Source organism: Vicia villosa, unplaced genomic scaffold (genome assembly GCF_029867415.1).
Source record: "Vicia villosa cultivar HV-30 ecotype Madison, WI unplaced genomic scaffold, Vvil1.0 ctg.001981F_1_1, whole genome shotgun sequence".
Taxonomy (NCBI): Eukaryota; Viridiplantae; Streptophyta; class Magnoliopsida; order Fabales; family Fabaceae; genus Vicia; species Vicia villosa.
Window position 1 is genome coordinate 159,142 of NW_026705799.1, and position 17,611 is coordinate 176,752.

At 37.5% G+C, this 17,611-nt stretch overlaps 1 non-coding gene across 1 annotated transcript; it reads right to left on the reverse strand.

The window, feature by feature from the left end:
* Positions 1-2,257: 2,257 nt before the first annotated feature.
* Positions 2,258-2,364, reverse strand: LOC131637377 (small nucleolar RNA R71). The gene has a single exon (XR_009294318.1). It is a non-coding gene; the product is annotated as a small nucleolar RNA R71 (small nucleolar RNA).
* Between the last annotated feature and the right edge of the window lie 15,247 nt (positions 2,365-17,611).

The window sequence follows — 17,611 nt, forward strand, 5'->3', positions numbered from 1 at the left end:
ATCTTCAAACTCGTGTATCTCCCTCACTAAGAACTTCCCTGACATGAATTAATAAATCAAATTGAAGGAAATTTCGTGTAGAATCCGAATCTTCAAGAATTACCTGATTTGGAGCTACAAGCAGAAAGTTATGACTCATTTTGTGAGGGTTGTACCATGAATACGAAAAAGGTCTTGTCCATGATTTCTTCTTCTCTCCCTCTTAGCTTTTCCTCTTCTATTTCTCAATTTCATCTTATTTCCTTGTTTTATGAAAACATAACATAATTTAGTAATGGGCTCAACAACTTAACACCCCCTCATTACTGATACCACATTTGGCCCAAGGACCAATATTTCATAATTCCTCCATATAGTTCAACGAAAATACTAAATAATTCTAAATAATAATTTAATTTCCGATTAAATTAAAATTATAAAATATGGGGTGTTACAGAGGGACTTAGAGAAAATGGAAAATCAATAATGCAAACAGCTAGTTTCAAGGGATAACGTGGAAGTCAAAATATATTGGAGGGAATTTTGTTGTATTTAGAAAGAGGAAGAAAAACATTCAAATTCAAAGGATAAGGCTTAGAGACACTTGAAGACAAAAGATAATACGATGGTACACTATGCATATGTGCAGCGCCACTTGCACCTCTGCCGTGGTAGTCTGCCTGAGTACACCTTGTCTCCCACCAAGATTTTATGTACCCGTTTCCTTGTTAGCCACACAGAAAGCTTTGGACGATTATGCTGATTTTATGATGGGCTTGAAGTGACTTCCTCAATTTTGGCCCATGATCCAAGATGCAAGACAAACCCTATATCAAGTCTATCAATAGGACCTTGATGAGATTGAGAGAGGAGTTCAGCAATTCCAAGAGAAACACAAAAGTTATAATTACGACTAGAGTTATCTCTTTAAGATTATCCGCCTCAAGAAGTTCTCAAGTCTCTCTTAGGTTTACATCTCTTTTTCATTATGTGTTTAAAGATGTTCCTCTTGAGAACAATTTCTGTAGTTTGTACTGAGTTTAGTATGAGCTAAACCTTTTGTAGTTGGGTTATGAGCAATTAATATTAAGTTGTTTTTTATATGATATGGTGTGTGGTGAAATAACTTATTTTATTATATATTAACCTTTTTCAAGTTTACTTCTTTGCCTGATCAACTTAGAAGTAGATTACAGCTTGTTTTTATGAGAGATTCAACAACAAGTGGTTTCCTTAATAAAAATGGTTGAATGAGTAGGATAGAGATATTCATTTACCTAGTTTGCTTAGAGATAAGAAGCTGCAACCATTATGGAATATCAGAATACAAACAGATGTATACTAGGGTTATAAGTGAGGCTTTGAGATTTGTTCCCTTTTCCTTTATATGCATGCCTTTGTATTCTAGGAACACACCGAAAACTATAAACACATATTTTTCTCTCTCTGCTCATGCTTTAGAACCCAAATATAATTAATTGCAAAATCAATCTAAGCAATTACATCTTTCCTTGTGGGTATGATACTTTTTTTTATCACTTGCTGCAATCAAATGTACATGTATACTTGGATGTGACATTATATTAATTCCAACAACAAGTTATTAGCGCCATTATCGGGGATAAATTTAGTTATATTTCTGACATTATATTTGAGCTTTTAACGTTTGTTTTAATTTCGTTTCACGACAGGTTTTTAGAAATTGTATGCTCATATCATTACACCTAGTTTATAGTGATATCCTGATCCTGAAAGGACTCTCAGAGCGGTAAAAAGACAACAACATGCTGCACATCCAATTATTACTAACATGGAAAACTTTGATTTCCCAGAACCACCTTAGGAAGAAGTACACAAGGAGGAGATCCTTGTCATGGCTGATAACGACATTATTGGCATCGCCAATGATAGAGCTTGTCACATCATAGACTATGCGCTCTTTGATCCAAATGCCACGAATACTAGTATCATCTTACCAGAAATCACTGCAGCCCCGTTTGAATTCAAACCTATGATGTTTCAGATGCTGTAAACATCTGGGAAGTACCCAGGTTCTCTTAATGAAGATCCTCATTTTCACTTACAATAGTTTTTGGATGTTGTTTGTAATTTCAAGATTCCAGGCGTGACTGATGATGACTTTCGGTTGTGGTTGTTTCATTATCTAAGGGATAGAGCCAAGAGGTGGTTAAATTCCTTAAAGCCGAATTCCATTTCCACACAGAATGATCTGGCTGAGAAATTTTTAGCTAAGTACTTTCCTCCTTCCAAGAATGCCAAGATGAGAAACGAAATTACTTCATTTAGGCAAGGAGATGATGAATCTTTATTTGATGCTTGGGAAAAATTCATGGAATTACATAGACAATGTCCACACCTTTGCATACCCATATGTATTCAATTTGAAACATTTTATGTAACACCCTTCTAAACCCCCGCGGAAAATATAATATCATCAGAGTAATAACACATCAAGGATGCTACAATTATTAAATAAATAAAAACATCAAGTCGATTGTCATGCTTTATTAAGATTAAACCAAACTTCAAACAAGTGTTCATCACAGCGGAAACTTATTTTTAACAATGTAAGGAACATATCCAAACAGTTCAACAATACATAATCCATAATCAAAATAGCAACAAAGTATCTCAAGTAACGCTAAGACTAAACGATCCCAGTGTTACAATCAGAGCATGACTCGACACAAACTACGGGCTAGCCTACAAGCTATCTTCACCCGGTCAAGACGCCGCTACATCCTTAATCTGAAATCATCAAAGTAAGGGTGAGTTTCATTCGAATTAATAACCATTATACAATCATAAGCAATAAAATATCATAGCAATTATCATCCACTCATCATACATAAAATCGGAATTTGTTATAACAACCAAGCATCAGTACATAAGCATATTCTATCACTCCACACAATCATTCAGTCATATCATAATGTAATGCAATGAATGAACTGACACTAATGCATGTGGTACCATCCATGGGATAAACCCATCCAACCGATCTTTTTCATCACCAAGATACAGTTTTAACCAGCACAAATTCCACACAATGGGAATTATGCCCACCATTTTGATCCACTTTCATCACCGGGATCCATCACCAAAAATGTATGCGAATGAATGCAACATATAACATGCTTACAACATCACCAATCCAATGTATTCACATCGTTTCATTATCATCACCAATTCATCGCCAATAAGCATGTATATATATATATTCTTAGCATTCATACAAACATGTCACTCGCATACATGAAAGACATCATCCAATAAATAGTATAAACACGAATGAAAACTCCGACTTTACGTCCACACTACCTATTCATCATATAGGCCTTTAACTCAGCTTCGCAATGCTCAAAACGGCACATAAATCGGATATTCGGGTCAAAAGTTATGGGATTTTAAAGATAAAACATTTTTAGAAAAAAATTGCTGCAGAACCCGGGTTGTCCCTACATGGGAACCGGTTCCTGGCAGCTTCCCAAAACACGCCTCTGATTTTTACTATGGGGAACCGGGTTGTCCCTACATGGGAACCGGTTCCCAGCTACCCAGAATCCACACGCTCTGTTTTTTATAAGGGGGAACCGGTTCGTCCCACATGGGAACCGGTTCCTACGTACCTGCACAGCAAAAATCACCATTTTGATCGTAATAACCCCATCCCATTTTCCCCAATTCATGAACAAACGGACATAGCACACAATATCATCAATTTCCTCATCATTACACATTTCAGACAAGTTTTATACATGTATCAACATCATATATCACAAGTATTAACAAAAATCATGTAATTCATACGATTCCATCAAAACCTAATCAAAATTCCCAAACCCGACACGTACGAATGAACTAAACGATAATCCTAATCAATCCTACTACCTACAATCGCATAAGGATCACTAACCCGAAGAATCCCCCCTTACCTCAGAGTCGAATCTTCGAAGTTCTCCTTCCCTTTAGGCTCTTCTCACTTTCACGTGTTCTTCAGTTCCAAAATCTGCTTCTTCTGCTTCTACTTCTCTTTCCCCAATTCCTTTATTTTATGAAAAATAAAATAAAATATTCTTAATGGGCTTGCTTAGTTAACACCCCCCCTTCTACTAACTATCACACTCAGCCCAACACCATATTTTATCATTTTTCCAAATAATTCCCACAGATTATTAATTCTAATAATTTAATTAATAAAATAATTAAATTAATACACCAGAATTAACGGGGTGTTACAACTCTCCCCCACTAAAAGAGTTTTCGTCCTCGAAAACATACCTCAAACGAAGAGTTCGGGATAAGAGTCTTTCATCTGACTTTCCAGCTCCCACGTAACATTTCCACCTACAGCTCCTCCCCAAGCTACTCGGACTAAAGCTATTTCTTTACCACGTAGTTGCTTTATCTTCCGATCTTCAATCCTCATAGGCAACGCCTCAACTGTCATATTATCTCTCACTTGCACATCATCTGCCTGGATTACATGAGACGGATCCGCTATATATTTCCTCAATTGAGATACATGGAATACGTCATGTAGGTTTGCAAGTGTTGTCGGTAAAGCAATACGATAGGCAACCTCTCCTACTCTTTCCGTAATCTGAAACGGCCCAATAAAACGCGGCGTCAACTTCTTTGACTTCAGTGCTCGACCAACACCCGTCGTAGGAGTTACTCTCAGAAACACATGATCTCCCTCTTGAAATTCAAGTGTTCTTCTCCTCTTGTCATGATAGCTCTTCTGACGACTTTGAGAAGCCTTCATCTTCTCTTGAATCATCTTAATCTTTTCCGTCGTCTCTTGAACAATTTCTGGTCCAATCACTGCACTTTCACCAGATTCATACCAACACAGTGGTGTCCTACACCTCCTACCATACAAAGCTTCAAATGGAGCCATACCAATACTCGAATGGTAGATGTTGTTGTAAGTAAATTCAATCAACGGCAAGTAACTATCCCATGTACCACCTTTTTCCAATACACAAGCACGCAATAGATCTTCCAATGATTGAATCGTCCTTTCAGTCTGACCATCAGTCTGTGGATGATAAGCAGAACTTAACCTCAATTTAGTACCCAAGGCCTTCTGTAACCCTTCCCAAAATCCGGACGTAAATCTTGGATCTCTATCTGATATGATACTCGAAGGAATACCATGCAAACTTACTATTTTCTCAATGTACAACTGTGCCAACCTTTCCATCGAATAATCCATCCTCATCGGTATGAAGTGAGCAGACTTCGTTAGTCTATCCACAATAACCCAAATGGCTTCATAGTTCTTAGCTGTTCTTGGCAATCCAGATACAAAGTCCATGGATATGCTATCCCACTTCCATTCAGGAATAAATAAAGGCTGCATAGTCCCATACGGCTTCTGATGTTCGATCTTTGACTTCTGACAAGTCAAACAAGAATAAACAAATTCAGCTATTTCCTTTTTCATTCCCGGCCACCAGAATAACTTCTTCAAATCATGGTACATCTTAGTAGCACCAGGATGAATACTCAATCCACTACGATGTCCTTCTTCCAAGATACTCTGCTTCAGTTCAGTAACGTCAGGAATACAAACACGGTCGCCAAATCTCATTATGCCATTCTCATCAATTTTGAACTCACCTCCTTTTCCTTGGTTAATCAAAGTCAATCTGTCAACTAGTCCCACATCTTCCTTCTGCCTTTCTCTGATTTCATCAAGAATTCCACTTGTCAGCTTTAACATACCTAACTTGATACTATTCGAAGTGCCTTCACATACCAAACTTAAATCCCGGAATTGCTCAATCAAATCTAGTTCTCGCACCATCAACATTGACATATGCAAGGACTTCCTACTCAAAGCATCAGCAACAACATTCGCCTTACCCGGATGGTAATTCAGCTCAAAATCATAATCTTTAAGGAACTCTAACCACCTCCTCTGTCTCATATTAAGCTCTTTCTGATCAAATAAGTACTTCAAACTCTTATGATCACTAAACACCTCGAATCGTGAACCATAAAGATAATGTCTCCATAATTTCAACACAAACACCACTGCTGCCAACTCTAAGTCATGAGTCGGGTAATTCTTCTCATGCACTTTAAGTTGTCTCGACGCATAAGCGACTACTTGTTGGTTCTGCATTAGTACACCTCCAAGTCCCATCAGTGAAGCGTCACAATACACAACAAAAGATTCTGTCGGATTCGGCAAAATTAAAATAGGAGCACTAGTCAGCCTCTTCTTTAATTCTTGGAATCCTTCTTCGCATTTCGAGTCCCAAACAAACGCTTGACCCTTCCTATTCAACTTCGTCAATGGTAGAGCTAACTTTGAAAATCCTTCTATAAACTTCCGATAGTAACCTGCAAGACCCAGAAAGCTACGAATTTCAGTCACGGACTTCGGAGCTTCCCACTGAGACACAGCTTCTACCTTTGCTGGATCTACGGCAATACCGTTCTTGGAAATTACATGACCCAGGAAACTCACTTCACTTAACCAGAAATCACATTTCGACAGTTTGGCATAAAGCTTCTTCTCTTTCAACACTCCCAGCACAATTCTGAGATGCTCTGCATGTTCTTCTTCGCTTTTGGAATATATCAAAATGTCGTCAATGAACACCACAACGAACTTATCAAGATAAGGGTGAAAAATCCTATTCATGTATTCCATGAAAACACCAGGTGCGTTAGTAACTCCAAACGGCATCACAGTGTATTCATAATGACCATACCTCGTTCTGAACGCAGTCTTCTGAATATCGTCCGCCTTCACACGAATCTGATGATACCCAGACCTCAAATCAATTTTACTGAATATACTAGCTCCCACCAACTGATCCATCAAATCATCAATCCTCGGCAGTGGATACCAATTCTTGATAGTAACTTTATTCAGTTGTCTGTAGTCTACACACAACCTCATAGATCGTTCCTTCTTCTTTACTAATAACACCGGTGCACCCCACGGTGACACACTTGGACGGATGAACTCCTTCTCTAACAATTCTTCTAATTGACTCTTCAATTCGGTCAATTCAGATGCTGACATTCTATAAGGTGCCATGGATATAGGACTGGTTCCAGGAACTAACTCAATGGCAAACTCTACTTCCCTTTCAGGTGGTAGCTCTCTAACATCTTCTGGAAAAACTTCTGGAAATTCTCGTACCACTGGTAATTCATTACTCACTACCCTCCCTTTCATCTCCATCGATGCAAAAAGCATAAACACGGCTGCCCCGTCTTGAATCGCTTCACCTACTTGTCTTGCAGTCATTGCCAACTCCTCGACACTAACCTCTTCAGGAAAGATGACCATATTCGTAAAATAATTAAGATGAACTCGGTTAAATTGCAACCAGTTCATCCCCAAAATAATGTCAAGTTGTTCGAGTGGAAGGCACACTAAGTCCATTCCAAACTTCCTACCAAATATATCAATAGGGCAGTTCAAACATGCAGATGAAGTGGTCACTGAACCCGACGCAGGAGTGTCAATAACCATACTTCCATTAATCTTTGTTATCTCTAAATTCATCCTCTTAGCACAATCCAATGAAATAAACGAGTGAGTCGCACCAGTATCAATAATCGCAATTAAAGGTGTGTTATGTATGAAACACGTACCTTTAATCAGTCTATCCTCTGGAGTGGTTTCTGATCCAGACAAAGCAAAGACTTTCCCTCCGGACTGGTTCTTCTTCGGCTTGGTGCACTGTGTACTGATATGACCTTCTTCTCCACAGTTATAGCAAGTCACAGTTCTCATTTTACAGTCAGGAGCAACATGGCCTACTCTGCCACACTTAAAGCACTTCTTCTCTTCTTTCTTGCACACATTCCTCTTATGTCCTGGTTCACTACAGTTAAAACACCTAAAGGGAGCACCAGAATCTCCCCCACTAGGCCTTTTCCAGTTACCAGCTCTTGGGTTTCCCCTACCATATGGTGTACCTCTGTCCATAGGTTTCTTACCCTTCTTATCAACTAACTCGCGAGAGTGAGATGATTTCAGCTTAAGACTGTCTTCCTCAAAGATTCTGCTACAGTCCACTAAATCAGCAAACCGGCGAATTCCTTGATACCTGATACCCTGCTTGATCTCATCACGAAGACCATTCTCAAACTTGATACACTTAGAGAATTCTCCAGCTGCATCGTTGGTGTAGTGTATGTAGTACTTAGCTAACTCCACAAATTAGGGTAGTATTCCGGCACTGTCATACTACCCTGTTTCAGCTCCAAAAACTCAATCTCCTTCCTTCCCCGCACATCTTCAGGAAAGTACTTCCTCAGAAATTCTCTCTTGAATATGGCCCAAGTAATCGCAATCCCATCTGAATCCAACTCAGTCCTAGTAGTAACCCACCAGTCATCAGCTTCTTCTGATAGCATGTGAGTACCGTACCTCACCTTCATATTTTCTGCACAATCGATCACTCGGAAGATCCTCTCGATCTCTTTCAACCATTTCTGAGCACCATCAGGGTCATGGGTGCCTTTGAACAGTGGAGGGTTGTTCCTCTGAAAGTTGTTCAACTGCCTGTCAGCACCAATCGCAGCTCCATTAGCATTCCCTCCCAATACACCAGCAATCATGCCTAGAGCCTCTGCGATAGCGTCATCGTTCATTCCACCTCTTCCAGCCATTGTTCTGCTAAATCACAAAACAATCTCATCAGAATAGAAGTATCGACAGTGTTTACCTGACACTAGTCGCATAAAGGGGAACACTGACACTAAGACTCTGACTCTAACGACCGACTATGCTCTGATACCACTATTGTAACACCCTTCTAAACCCCCGCGGAAAATATAATATATTCAGAGTAATAACACATCCAGGATGCTACAATTATTAAATAAATAAAAACATCAAGTCGATTGTCATGTTTTATTAAGATTAAACCAAACTTCAAACATGTGTTCATCACAGCGGAAACTTATTTTTAACAATGTAAGGAACATATCCAAACAGTTCAACAATACATAATCCATAATCAAAATAGCAACAAAGTATCTCAAGTAACGCTAAGACTAAACGATCCCAGTGTTACAATCAAAGCATGACTCGACACGAACTACGGGCTAGCCTACAAGCTATCTTCACCCGGTCAAGACGCCGCTACATCCTTAATCTGAAATCATCAAAGTAAGGGTGAGTTTCATTCGAATTAATAACCATTATACAATCATAAGCAATAAAATATCATAGCAATTATCATCCACTCATCATACATAAAATCGGAATTTGTTATAACAACCAAGCATCAGTACATAAGCATATTCTATCACTCCACACAATCATTTAGTCATATCATAATGTAATGCAATGAATGAACTGACACTAATGCATGTGGTACCATCCATCGGATAAACCCATCCAACCGATCTTTTTCATCACCATGATACAGTTTTAACCAGCACAAATTCCACACAATGGGAATTATGCCCACCATTTTGATCCACTTTCATCACCGGGATCCATCACCAATAATGTATGCGAATGAATGCAACATATAATATGCTTACAACATCACAAATCCGATGTATTCACATCGTTTCATTATCATCACCAATTCATCACCAATAAGCATGTATATATATATATATATATATATTCTTAGCATTCATACAAACATGTCACTCGCATACATGAAAGACATCATCCAATAAATAGTATAAACACGAATGAAAACTCCGACTTTACGTCCACACTACCTATTCATCATATAGGCCTTTAACTCAGCTTCGCAATGCTCAAAACGACACATAAATCGGATATTCGGGTCAAAAGTTATGGGATTTTAAAGATAAAACATTTTTAGAAAAAAATTGCTGCAGAACCCGGGTTGTCCCTACATGGGAACCGGTTCCTGGCAGCTTCCCAAAACACGCCTCTGATTTTTACTATGGGGAACCGGGTTGTCCCTACATGGGAACCGGTTCCCAGCTACCCAGAATCCACACGCTCTGTTTTTTATAAGGGGGAACCGGTTCGTCCCACATAGGAACCGGTTCCTACGTACCTGCACAGCAAAAATACCATTTTGATCGTAATAACCCCATCCCATTTTCCCCAATTCATGAACAAACGGACATAGCACACAATATCATCAATTTCCACATCATTACACATTTCAGACAAGTTTTATACATGTATCAACATCATATATCACAAGTATTAACAAAAATCATGTAATTCATACGATTCCATCAAAACCTAATCAAAATTCCCAAACCCGACACGTACGAATGAACTAAACGATAATCCTAATCAATCCTACTACCTACAATCGCATAAGGATCACTAACGCGAAGAATCCCCCCTTACCTCAGAGTCGAATCTTCGAAGTTCTCCTTCCCTTTAGGCTCTTCTCACTTTCACGTGTTCTTCAGTTCCAAAATCTGCTTCTTCTGCTTCTGCTTCTCTTTCCCCAATTCCTTTATTTTATGAAAAATAAAATAAAATATTCTTAATGGGCTTGCTTAGTTAACACCCCCCCCCCTTCTACTAACTATCACACTCAGCCCAACACCATATTTTATCATTTTTCTAAATAATTCCCACAGATTATTAATTCTAATAATTTAATTAATAAAATAATTAAATTAATACACCAGAATTAACGGGGTGTTACATTTTACAATGGGTTGATTCCTTCTTAAAGGAATATGCTAGATGTCTTAAGTGGTGGAGCTCTTTTGTCTAAGTCTTATGTGGAAGGTTATAGATTGATTGAGAGTATTACGACCAACACTTATCAATGGTCTGTCACTAGAGCTACTACAAATTCAACTTAAAAGAGACTAGCTGGAGTTCATGAGGTTTCTGGGATAACAACCCTTACTGCTCAAGTAGCTCAGATCCACCAAATGATGAAGAATATGGTGACTCCTTAAGTGAAAAAGCTTACGCTAGTGAACGTGGTTACTGACGCGTCTGAAGTTGCCTGCGTGTGCTGTGGAGGAGCCCATTTGTTTGAAGAATGTTCTACAAAACCTGCATTGTCAACTATGTTGGCAACAATAACAACATGTACAACAATTCTTACTATAACACTTACAATCCAAAATGGCGCAACCATCCCAATTGTTCTTGGAGTAACACTCAAAACCAACTGAATCCTCAAGTAACTTAAGCACCATAAGTTCCACCTGGTTTTGCTGCATCTAACAATGTTGTGGCAAATTAAGGAAACAACCAGTTGGAAAGCATCCTCGAGAGTTTCATTCAAGAAACTAAGAACCAGTTTCAAGCACAAGGAGTAAGTGTCAAGAATCTAGAAAATCAAGTGGGGAAAATTGCTACTACCTTGAGTTCAAGAAACATGGGTACACTCCTAAGTTCTACTAAAACTCCAACAACATCTGGAGTTAAGAGTGATGAAACATGTCAAGTTATCAAGCTGTGAAGTGGGAAACAATGTGAGGGATCCGCACTCAAAAGCAAAGAGTCATGTGGAGAACTTCCTGCTCTAGACTATTTTGAAGTTGAAGAGAAGTCCACTGAGGAACCGTCCTCATATGGACAACAACAAGAGAATAATGGCAACCATACTCTTGGCATGACATCTAATCAGAAACCATTCTGAAGTCGTGCCTGAAGTCGACAGAATGAAGAAACTTTTTTAAGAGAGACCTCCACCTCCTTTTCTCCAAATGATTAGGAAGGCTAAAGAGGAACAACAGTTTGGAAAATTTATGGAGATTCGAAAACAACTTCACATCAACATATCGCTGATAGAAGCCATCCAACAAATACCAAACTACTTAATATTCATGAAGGATGTGCTTACTAAGAGAAAAAAGTGGGAGAATTTGCAACTGTTGCACTCACTCAAGAGTGTAGTCAATTAGTGCAAGGCAAGCTACCTCCTAAGTGGAAATACCCTAGAAGTTTTACCATCCCTTGTACTATTGGTGACACTTTCTGTGGAAGAGCTCGATGTTATATGGGAGCTAGCATAAATCTTATGACCCTGTCTTTCTTTAAAAGGCTAGGGATAGGAGCTGCCAAGCCTACAACCATCACTCTGCAGTTAGCAGGTAAAAGTATTTGCTATCCTCAAGGAAAGATAGAAGATGTATTAGTAAGGGTTGATAAACTTGTCTTCCATACTGACTTCATTATTATGGACTTTGATGGTGATGAAGAAACTCTCATCCTGTTGGAAATACATTTCCTTGCTATGGGAAGAACTCTAATTGATGTAGAAAAAAAACTCGCCATGGGGGTCAACAGACAGCAAGTTCTGTTCCATGTCCTCAATGCTTTGCAGTACCCTGAGGAAGATGTAGCTGAATGTTCGATGATCTCTAGCTGGGAAGGAATGGTTCACAAAAGCCTACTCAAGTCTAGCAACGTGTTAGAGCAAGAATTGAGAAAATTAAAAAAGAAGAAGTCTAACAAGAAGGAATTCTTTATGGACCCGGGACTTATATTTAAATACAATTTTTTCCAAAGCAATTTATAATTTTTTTTACGGGACACAGATACAATATTCATGTAGTTGCCAACTTCCATACAGTGTTTTTGGTCGCAACAAATAGATAAATTAATTCCAACTTAATCAAAAACACGACTTTTAATTTGGTCACTAAAAATAGATATTTGAAACAGTCATTAAGAACAAGCGACCAGGGGTTTCACCACTATAAAAATTTGATCGCGAAATTAGTCGCTATTGAATTTAGTGATCAATTTTACAGATTTTCAATCGCTAATTAGGTCTCTCAAGACGAGATTTCTTGTAGTGAAAGAGTGTAAGTTTATTGGGGCCTTAGAAGATTGATGTAGTCTACTGAGATTTATTTCAATTTAGATTTTATTTTTGTGTTGTTACCTATTCTTTCTTAATAACTAGTGGGAAACCCGTGAGTTCGCACGGGTTCTACGTTAGTGTGTCTCGGAGCACGATAGAAATAAATAATTGGAGTGAGAAAAAAAGTATGATAAGGAAAAATGTAATAGTGGAAATAGAAGATATATTTGGTATTTATGTATTTATTTATAATAAAAAAAGTGGTTAAAGTTGGTAACGTAGTTAAAAATAGTATATAAAAATTAAATTAAAAGAATCATAAAATAAAATTGAAACTACGTTGTAACGAAATATAATGAAAAATTAAAATTAATGTCAGATATAAAAAAGCATAAAAAATAGTTATGATGTTAGTAAATGTTATGAGTTGTGAAAAAACAGTTTGTGTCGAACTTATATTTATAGGTACATATATTACATGATGGGAATATCAAAAGCTTTATCTTAGTTTATATGGTAGATATGATATAATAGTCTGATATAATAGTCTATAAACCAACATGAAGAAAAACAATAATTAAAATATTTTATTATCTAGGGGGATACCCGTGCTTCCGCACGTGTACTGGCGTGGGTTTGACCGATTGTACCATATAAGTTGTTTTTCTTGCCAAAAAGAAAAGGCATAAAATAAAAGAATGTGTAAGTAATTTGAAAAAATATAAATGAAATTTGATTATAAAAAATAAAAAACTATATTTAAATATTATTAGCAAGTGGATTATAAATTAATCTAAGTCCAACACCCAAAATAAGTTTATTGAAAATGAAAAATAGTAATTTAAAGCAAGTTTGTAATATGAAAGTGTAATGAAGTTTGTAATATAAAACATGGCAACCTATTAAAGCAAGTATGTGGAACCTTCTGAAGTGTTAAAATGGAAACTGATACATTTGTCTCTCCCATTTCCGGTGAAAGGTCACCATCCTTGCAAAAAACCCGGAAGTTGCTTTCGTTCATAAATGGCAAGTTGCAAGCTGTGTGATGAACATCAACTTCCGGCCATAGATCCTTCTCCTCCACAGTAAGTTGTAATATGCTTTCGATCTTATCGGGATTTTTGTCATTTCACGAAACCTCACAGGTATCCTGAAACGTTTTATATAAATTTTTTGTTAATCTATGAACGTCACAAAATCTTCGGTGGTGTGGTGTTATTATTAAGGTTGTAGTTGATTGTTTAAGTAGATTTCCATGGGCAAACCTTATTCAGCCTCCATCGATGCCGAGTGTTTGAGGTTAGAAGAAATAGTTAGGGTTTATGGTAAAATGTGTGGTTGCATGCAAGTGTATAAGTTTTTTACGTTTGACCTGTGAGAATGTTATTGTAAGATAAGTTATTTTCGATTTGCAGACGTGATGATGCTGGCCATGAGGCAAAGAATGTTTGGAAACACACACTGAGTGCGGTTCTTAAAATGATGTTGGAGGAGTTAGCCAGCATTAAGAAGGAGAGAAACCATGCTATGGAAGAAATAGAGTCATCGCAGATGAAATCGCAAAGTGGTATGGCAAATGAACATGGTTCAACTAATCATCCTCGTGCTGCAAGAAAAACTTATCATGCTGCTATTTACAAAGCATCTTTCCAATCATCTACAATCTCAAGGTGAGTCCGAAGTAAGTTTTTTAAAAAAAATCCATGCCTGTTATCATATAATACTGGTTGTTTAGAAAGTAAGTATGATTGTAACATTTTTGTACTTGTTCGGAGTATGTGTAGGAGTACTGAACGTAAGAAGGTAACGGCAAAAGCGAAGGGAAATTCGGTAGGAGTGACATTTGAGGATGAATCAGGAAGGATGCAGGAGAAAGGAAACGGGAAAGGATGTGATTTCGGGATGTATGCCAGTGATACTGTAAGGTAGGTGTTTTAGACAGGTCTGTGTAATGTTGATGGGATATATTACATGTAGCAAGGTTGGGAGTTTTTGATAGTTAGAACCATTTGTTATGATAATGATTTTACTCAATATTGGAATGGACTAGGAAAGTGTCCAATATTTCTAATGTTCATTTTTCTAGTTGTGTAAGGAATTATTTTCCCCAATCTACCAAGGGGGATTCCAGGGTCTCCGTTGACAAAAGAAAGAAGAAAGTTTGGGAGAGCAATGAAATGTTGAATGCTAAGACTGAAGGGGTGGTGATTGTTGAGGAATTGGAAAAGAAAGTGAAGAGAGTAGGTGATTGTGAAGGTGATGTTGGAAGCAGGGAAAAAGTGAAAGGCAAGGGTGCAAGTAATTCGGATGCCCCCAACGCTAAAGGAGATTAAACTCTATTCATAAGTATATCATCCTACATCAATAGGTAAATAATATGTGAAATATTAATATATTCAAAATAGTTGGTTTGTAATTCTGTTGGACGTTTATACATAGAGATTATATGATGTTTTGATGTAATTTCAGGGTGTACACCCCCATCTTTGACGACCAGGAAGAAGAGTCTTGGGTTAGAGAAGTGTTTGATGCAAAGAAGATTCGCAACAATGTGATGGTATGTGTTGCAATTAATTGAATCAATGTAACAGGAGAATTTTGTTGGTATTTTAAATAACCTATCATTGTTTGATATCCTTTGCAGCAAATCCCTGCAAATGTGATAGATAGCTGCCTTCGGCGCTGTATTTCAAACATTGTTCTATATGACTGTGATAAAGAAGAACCATATTTCTATGAGATTAAGAAGAGGAAGAAGAAAAAGGAGAAATATCTGTGTGGGGAGTGGTTTGATTACGCAAGGAACACTAATATGAAGTGTTAGAACAAGATTTTTTCAAATCAATATTCTGTGTTTTGATGATAACATTATATATGAATTTTGTATAAGATAATGTGGTACTCTAATCCTGTGCATTTTCCATTTCAGGAAATATATAGAATATGCACAAATCAGCGCTCGGAAGCAACTAACTCAGAAGGTTCTGGATGGCTACATCAGAACATGCTCTGGCAAGACATTAGAAGATGTCCAAGCAGAATCAGAACATGAACAGAAAGCATCAGAAGAATGAAAGTCAGAAGAACAAGCTCTAAAGTTTTGAAGATATCACACTAAAGATCTTCAAAGTCAGAAGACAAGAAGATGCTCTGCACCAAGCTGTTGACTCTGATATTCAAATGTTGTTATACACAAAATCTGAGTCCAGAAGAAAGTACAAGATGAAAGGCTGAAACGTCTAATCTCTGACTGACAAAAAGAACGTTAGAAGCTACAAAAGGCAAAGTCAGTAAAAGCAGGCAAAGCAAGGCTCGAGGTAGTTGACAAAAGTGTGAAACATTAAATGCAGAGCTGTACTATTCACGCAAAGCATTAAATGCTCCCAACGATCATTTCCTCTCAGCGCCTATAAGTAGAACACTTGTGCATAATACTAAAACGCTGTCAAAATCAAATCTCATGAACTTCCTCTTCAACCTCACAAACTCTTGTAATATTTAGTGAGTGTTAAGCTTAGAACTTAAGTGAAATATCACTGTTGTGATTACAGCTTTATTAGAAGCAATCTTACTCTTGTAAACATTATTTTTACATTGTTTGTAAAAGGTTCCTAGAGTGATCAAGTTGTGATTTGTAGACTCTAGAAGACATAGAAGGTCTCTAAGTGGATAACCATTATAATCAGTTGGATTAGTGGATTAAATCCTCATTTGAGGTAAATCACTCTAAGGGGGTGGACTGGAGTAGTTTCGTTAACAACGAACCAGGATAAAAATAATTGTGTTCATTGTTTTTATCTTACAAGTTTTTGAAGTCACACTTATTCAATCCCCCCTTTCAAAAGTTACTTTCTTTGTCAAGATGGTGACTTATGGGATCTAGTGTTGGATGGTTACACATATCCTGTAAATGCTTAAGGTGTCAAGGCGTCTAGACAAGCCATGAGTGATGCTCAAAAGAAAGACTTCAATAATCATCACAAGTTTAGAACTATATTGCTGAATGCTATTTCTCATGCTTAATATGAGAAAATAACAAACAGGGAAACTGCTCATGAAATATTTGAATCATTGAAGATGACTCATGAAGGTAATGCCCAAGTCCAGGAGACCAAGGCCTTAGCTTTAATCCATAAGTATGAAGCTTTCAAGATGGAGGATGATGAAAACATTGAAGCTATGTTTTCAAGATTCCATACTCTGACTGCTGGATTAAGAGTGCTTGAAAAGGGATATACAAAGGCTGATCATGTCAAGAAGATCATCAGAAGCTTACCCAGAATATGGGGCCCAATGGTGACAGCATTCAAGATTGCTAAGAATCTGAATGAAGTTTCTCTTGAAGAGCTGATCAATGCCTTAAGAAGCCATGAAATAGAGCTCGATGCAAATGAACCTCATAAGAAAGGTAAGTCAATTGCATTAAAATCTAATAATAAAAAATGAACTAACGCTTTTCAGGCTGAAGAAGAATATTCCGAAGAGTCAGAATCAGAAGAAGAAGAAGATGGACTCTATATGATCTCCAGAAGAGTAAACCAACTATGGAAAAGCAAACAGAGGAAGTTCAAGAACTTCAAGAACTTCAATGGCCTGAAAGAGGAGAATCTTCTGGACACAGAAGATCTGACAAAAAAAAGGTGACGTGCTATGAATACAAGGAACCTGGACATTACAAGAATAAGTGTCCAAAGCTTCAGAGGGAAAAGCCCAAGAAAAAGTTTGAAAAGAAGAAAGGTCTTATGGCTACTTGGGATGACTCAGATTCTTCTGATCAAGAGTCAGACTCTGAAGATAAGCAGGCAAACATAGCGCTGATGGCCACTGTTGATGATGAATCAGAATCT